This window comes from Triticum urartu, chromosome 3A (assembly GCF_056163025.1).
Source record: "Triticum urartu cultivar PI428250 chromosome 3A, HENAU_Tu73, whole genome shotgun sequence".
NCBI lineage: Eukaryota > Viridiplantae > Streptophyta > Magnoliopsida > Poales > Poaceae > Triticum > Triticum urartu.
In genome coordinates this window covers 527475050-527481885 of record NC_141875.1, presented here as the reverse complement: position 1 = coordinate 527481885, position 6836 = coordinate 527475050, and positions in this window count along the sequence as shown.

Here is a 6836-nt window from a genome sequence, read left to right as displayed (position 1 = left end):
GAGCGCCCTGCGGCTGGCTGCATGCTCAAGGGACATGTACACGGCCATTGTTGAAGCAAGGCCTAAGCTTTTCAAGACACCCTACTTGCTGCTATCTGGTCTTGTGAGATTGGCTCACCATGATATGGAGGCGTGCATGATGCCCCTCGACTTCAATCCGATCTCCATTAGCCGAAACTTCTTTGCAGGTATGTAGTGGGTCGCCGTACATCATTTCCCTCGACATCGATCCGATCACCATTGCCCGAAACTTCTTGGCAGGTATGTACTGGGTCGGAATGAACTCCCACTAGATGGCTGCCTTCAGAGAAGACGATAAAAAGTTGGTGCTCGTGAACTTCCAGACCTCCCATGTGATTATCCTTCCTCCGTTGGATTATATAGAGTATTACCATCGCGGTCCAAGTCATCTAGATTACTACATCAGTTGGACAGACCTTGTTTTGCAGAAGATTGTAATCTGCCAAGTGCCCACACGACATGCGAATTACGCAGACTTCAAGCTAATTGCCTTGTTCGACCGCGGACTCGCCTATCTTTATGACGGTGCCTTCTTTAGCTGGAGACAACTCAGCTTGCAGTGGATCATCGTCAAAGCTGATACACACTTCTGTGATGCTATTGAACACAATGGCTTCATCTACGCGATCGACAAAGCAGATGGCACCACGTATTGCTGGGACGGCGCGTGTAAGTTATTTCCTCTCATGTTAATGATGACGCCATGACACTGTTTGAACTTTTTGTGATGATTGGCATATCTCTGTTTGAGCAGAATTTGAGTAGAACTATGGCAATGTATTAGAGACGCCGTAAATCAGCTATATTTGGAATGAGTTAATTCATGCGATTGTGACCATGTCATTACAGCCAATTTGTACCCTGAATAATCAAACGGTTAGGAATATATGGATATTATCCTTATTTTACAGTAATCTATATACTACTACTAAATATGAGTGTGTATCAATGGCCATGTTAGTTTCCTCATTTTCATGATGTAGAAACATGCACCACACTGTTGGTTTCATCTAACCATACATTAGGGAAGTAAATGTGCATATGGAGAACTCTATATTTGGAAGTAGTGAAATCCTGCAATGCTTACCATGTGTACATACCTATATTCGCCCTTCAGCAATCAATGGCTAGAATAATATCCTCACAAAAAATTGCCCACAGAACACGAGTATATAACAATGCAAGGTCTGTTAGTTACCTTGAAGAATTTGTTTGTGAGGACAGAACATGATTACATAACATGCATGACATAGTAGTTTCCAGTGAAGAATCGATTGTGAGATAACATGAGTATAACCATGCATGGCACTTCTATATTTTCGAACCCAGTATACATTTCCCTGTATTTTCCTCCCAGTTCCAACAGGGACATATCAATGTTGTTTCTTGCATTATCCTACTCATACTCTAAACAATGTTGATCTTACATTAACAATGCCTGTCCTTTTTGATATGATGCAGTGTCCCTACAGTTACTGCCCTTTGTAATCACACCACCTTTGCCAAAAACAGGCAAGCACAACTGGTTCCTCGCTCGATCAGACGACGGCAAAAGACTGATGATCATTCAGACACATGAGCCAGAAAAGTTATATTGCAAAAACCCCACTGTATACAAGCACCGTGTAATACGTGAGTATCCGGACAGTGGATGTTACGTCTATGAGCAGGATACCAGCTTGTTGGGGCCTTTAGGATTTTTTAGTTGGAGGCGGGTAAACAGCCTTGGTTCACACTCTCTGTTTCTCGGACTCAATTATCCGATTAACCAGGAGATCACCGTTGGCAAGGACCTTGATGGCAGAGAGGCTCTGTTTGCTATGGAAAACTGTGTCTACACGGCGAGCCCTAGGACTTCGGGAGCAAACTCCCCTGATTGTCAACGATGCAGCCTGCAGCCAAAAGAAGGTGAGAATGACAAAGGCATCCGGATTAACTTTGATCCTTGGATGTCTCAATTACGACAGGCGGTGATGTGGTTCGAGCCTTCAGGTTGATAGGTAATTGGGTTGTTGCATCGAAAGGGTGGAGTACTGGTGTCTCCGGATCACTGGTCGCTGAAGCGGGGCTGCAAATTATGATGGTGTTGGATCATCTCTTCGAATGACTTTGTTGTCTTTGCTGCTGGTTCTGGATGGGTAGTTCTTTCTTTTGTTATGCATATTCCTTGTCATTTGGTCATCCTCGTCTATGTCACTCTTACTATGTAATAGTTGCTTCTGTTTAGAATGTCATTCTCGTCTGGATCACGAGAGTCTGAGCGCTGTAGATGGGTGTGTTTTGGTGGTGTAGCAAGACTTCTTATGAACTATCATGTCTTGTTGTTTATGTCAGTAGTAGTCACTAGTCAGTGTTTGAATGTTGTATATATCGTTGTTTTGAACTGTTTATTGTCTCGAACTACTGGTGGGCTAAATGAGGGCATCACCATTCTCCAGTGTTCAGAGTATATCTCCTTTTTTCAAGTTATATAATTTGAGCTCAGTGTCTTTTTGATGATGTACACTTGTTTGGGCCAGTGAGATGTCGTTGAATATGGGCCGAGTAGTAACGCAATGCCAAACAGGTCAATTATGACTCTCAGGCCGGGCTCTCAAAAGATCCTGAAAAAAAGGCCAGGCTCTCTAAAAAAGAATGAATAAGGACTCTTAGGCCGACATGTGGGCGCCACCGGTGTTTTCGTGAGCTTGCGCGCCGAGAGCATATTGGCGCGTGCTCGAAATTCATGCTACCTTTTCATCCACAGTCTCCCGCCCATCCCCCACCTCTGGAATCTCGATTCCTACTCCAGTTCCCCCAAATCCCCCTCCTGTACTCCCTGTACTCAAGCGCACTATCATGTCGCCGGTCAACGCGGATCTCCGAGCCGGAGATCCTGAGGTCCGTCCTGCCTTCGGTCGCTGCGTGCTGTCGCTCAATAGTGGCATGGCGGCGTTTGACAACCAGTTTGCCGGCAAAGTGCTGATGGTAACCATGAACGGCGACCGGCCTCCCGTCTCGCCGGATGACCTTGTCAAAGCTCTTGGCATTGCGCACGGCATCCAAATAAGTGACTTTCTCGTCGAAGTCTGTCCGCCACCAGCTGATTTCTTCGTCAGTTTCCGGACAACTTTCGACTGCAGTCGTGTGTTCGAATCTTCCCGGCGTTTGTTCTGCGATGGCGCGATGGTGAGCTTTGATCGGCGGCACCCAGGATGGGGCTCGGTGCCCTCTGAGCTTGAGTTTTTAACAAAGCTTACCTTCCACGGCATGCCTCGACGTGCTTGGAACAGCGAGTCCATGAACGAGCTTATCAACGACCTTGGAGGTGACCTCATAAGTATGTTTGTTCCTCCAGACAGCTGGGCTCTGACGGTTATGGCATCGATGAAGAAGCCGTCCACCATACCGAAGGTGATTGGTGTTGAGATACCGGTGCAGGAACCGGGGTTGTACTATTCGTCGCCACCAAGGCCGCCGCGGACCATGTTAGGGATGTACCTGTATCAAGTGTTCGTGCATGTCGAAGAAGTGGTCAATCCATCAATCAAAGTCCTGCCGCCGCCGTTGGTGCCAGGGTCCGTCGACGACGTCCATTACATGAGTCAACGTCAGACTTTCCCCGTGTTGCTCGGAACGATGGATGGCACATGGCCTACTCCATCGCGCGGCGGAGGCCATTGCTTCTTTGGGAGAAGAGGCAGGGCTGGCTGCCTAGATGTGCTCTAATTTGAGGTAACAACTGAATCTTGTCAGATACTAGTTAAATCCGAGCTATGGGTGTGAAGCACTGATATGCCAATACATTTGATTGTGACCTGTTCTAATTTTGTACCTGAACTTTTTTAGAAAGGGTTGTACATCAACTTAATGTGCTAGGAGAACTTATTGTGTTGTCTGTCTGTTTTCTTTGCACAACATTCAAGATATTTCCCCGTCATTGATAAAGACGATGAACCGTTATGTATGACTTCGTTGGTTTCAACATAGCCCTTCCCGTAGCGATCCACTGCTTCCATCCTGATTGTGCCGCCTGCGTGAAATTTTTGTATGCAACTGCTATGATGTTCTATATGATTGTGTCAACTATATAAGTTTTTACTAAGCATCAGCAATGCATATGGCTGAAAGATGTATTTACGAGCATCGGCCGATGGGTCTCTCTCCATCTCTCTCTCTCTCACACACACACACACGTGCGCGCGCGCACACGCACAAGTGGGACCCGTTGAATTATTTATTTGCTTGTGACAGCTTTTAATTAGGTTCCACTCTAATCTAACTTTTTTCTTAAGTTATTAATTGAGCTCAGTGACTTCAAAAGGTTGTACAGAAGCCTTGTTTGGGCCTTTCCGGCGTCGCTGAATGTGGGCTGAGTAACCATGTTAGGTTGTACTGTACTACACAGGCCTTTTTCGCTATTTTTTCTTAAATAATACATTTTTTATTAATTTTCATAAATATTACGCTCAGTAATTGTTTTTCAAAAATAATACACCGTCCGCCTGCTGCAGGCTGACTGGGCCTAGTCGGCCCACAGCAAGCCGATTGGATTCCAGTCGGCCTACAGCTGGCCGACTGGCCCCTGTCGGCCCACTGTGGGCCGACTGGAGCTAATTGGCTCGCTGTGGGCTAATTGTTTTTGCCAAAATGTTAATCATGTATTTAAAAAATATGTGTATTGTGACCTACTCCGCTCGCTATGGGCCCACTATTGACTAAAAATATGTTTTAAAAAGTGTTAATCATGTATTTAAAAATTGTTAAATGTGTGTATAAAAAATGTTCCTTATCTATACAATTTTTTTAATGTGTGTATAAAAAATAGCTTTTTTTCAACATTAGTAATGCAGCTGGGCCGACAATTGTACACAATATCCGGGTCAACTTATTATTCTCCGCCCCGCTGGGCTGCAAACTTTCCTAGAAGGTATGCATTAGGCTTAACAAGAAAATGGACTTTAAGAAATAATAAATGGGATGTAATTATAATAACTGGACAATTACTATGCACCAAACACGTAATTAGTTTGAAAAATATATTATTTTTGGAATTTGAAATTTTTAATTTCATTACTTGTTGCGCGCGCAATATTTCGTTGGATTTTAACGTAATACAACTTTATTTTGAAATTATATTTAACCTGACTAGAAATTTCGGATACAAATATTTCGGATCCCATCAAAATGTGGGAATTTTTTTGAATTCTGTTTTGAGCGGTTGTTTGAAATTATTAATCATTGTCCTAGCTAGAAGTTGGGCTGTACTTTTAACAAACTGTAAATGGGCTATAGTAAATTCCATTAGAATTAAAAAATGGGTTGTACATTCTTACAAATCGCAAATGGGCTATATGTTCTCTTCCAAATCTGAGCTGTGGGCCTACTAAGTTAACGCGTACCAAGGGCTTTGTCAACTTAGTCAATATAAACGATTCTAGCTGCAGTGATCGTACGATGTCCATCCAACGGCCGTAGTGCTTCTTCAACCTCTGATCTTCTTACTCCAGCCACCCAAAGCAGCGCCTGTCGTGTCGCGTGCTCCTGCCACCCGTGGCCGGCTGTGATGCCGCGGAGGCCTCACCGCCCCGTACTACTCCCACCGCTGGCCAGGCCATCCCTCTACTCACCCACACCCCCTGTTATTCTGCGGCGACGGCAGCCTCACACCACAGCCGAACCAGTGAACCCTCGTACTCCTGTCCGCGCGGGCTTCCACTGCTGCGTCTTCCCCGGCTCCGCGTCGTCCCCTTCCTAGGCCTCGCCGTCGTCCAGACCACCGCCCTGGTGCTCTCGGCGCAGCGTGGTCAACATGGTCAATGACCGACTTCCATCGGAAGAGTACTGTACGTGGAGAGGCTGATAGCTGGTTCCACGGCAGCCGCAAGGAAGTGCCTCCTTATTACGTGCAAAATAATTATTCCTCCACCTGACAGTGGGGACCCACCGGACAGGCCACCGTATTTCATGAAAAAATGATTCGCCCCCTGACTGCTGGGACCCACGAGCTACATCTTCGCACGCAAGGAAGTGCGTCCGAAAAAAATAATTTGCCCCCCTGACTGCTGGTACCCACCAGGCCCCCGACTGCTGGGACCCACCAGCTACATCTTCGCACGCAAGGAAGTGCGTCCGGGCAAAAAAAACGATTCGCCCCCTGACTGCTGGGACCGACCAGCTACATCTTCGCAGGCAAGGAAGTGCCTGACAGTCGGGACCCACCTGGTCGAAGCGTACGTAGCATTGTCATTCTAGTCGAGAATGTGTACGTGCATACTGGTCGATGTAGAGGCGCACACGTGTCGTAGTAGAGGCGCGCACGTGTCGTAGTAGAGGCGCGCACGTAGCATGTACACATACGTATAGCGGCCAGGGTGCAAGAAAGAAAATATGGCCATGTATGTGTACATACGAGCGGGGCTCGAACGCCTACTCGCGCATACGTACGGCGAGGGCTCGTGTACATGGCTGGGTCGGAACGGAGAAACATCATCGTCGTCGTGTTCATGGGGAGGCAACGGAATGCGCCGTGTTCATGGGGAGGCAACGGAATGCGTCATGTTCATGGGGAGGCAACGGAATGCGTCGTGTTCATCGGGAGGGCTTGGACGGAACATGCAATGGAAACGAGGCCCGGCGTATCGCAGAACGGAGGAAACGGCCTTGTGTTCGACCGGCCACGTTCGAAACGAGATCCTGTTGATCGGGAGGGGTCTGGCGTACCACAAAACGGAGGAAACGGACCTCCTACGGTCGAAATGGGGGTCCTGTTGATCGGGAGGGGTGTGGCGTACCGCAAAGTGGAGGAAACGGACTTGTGTTGGAGCGCTACGGTC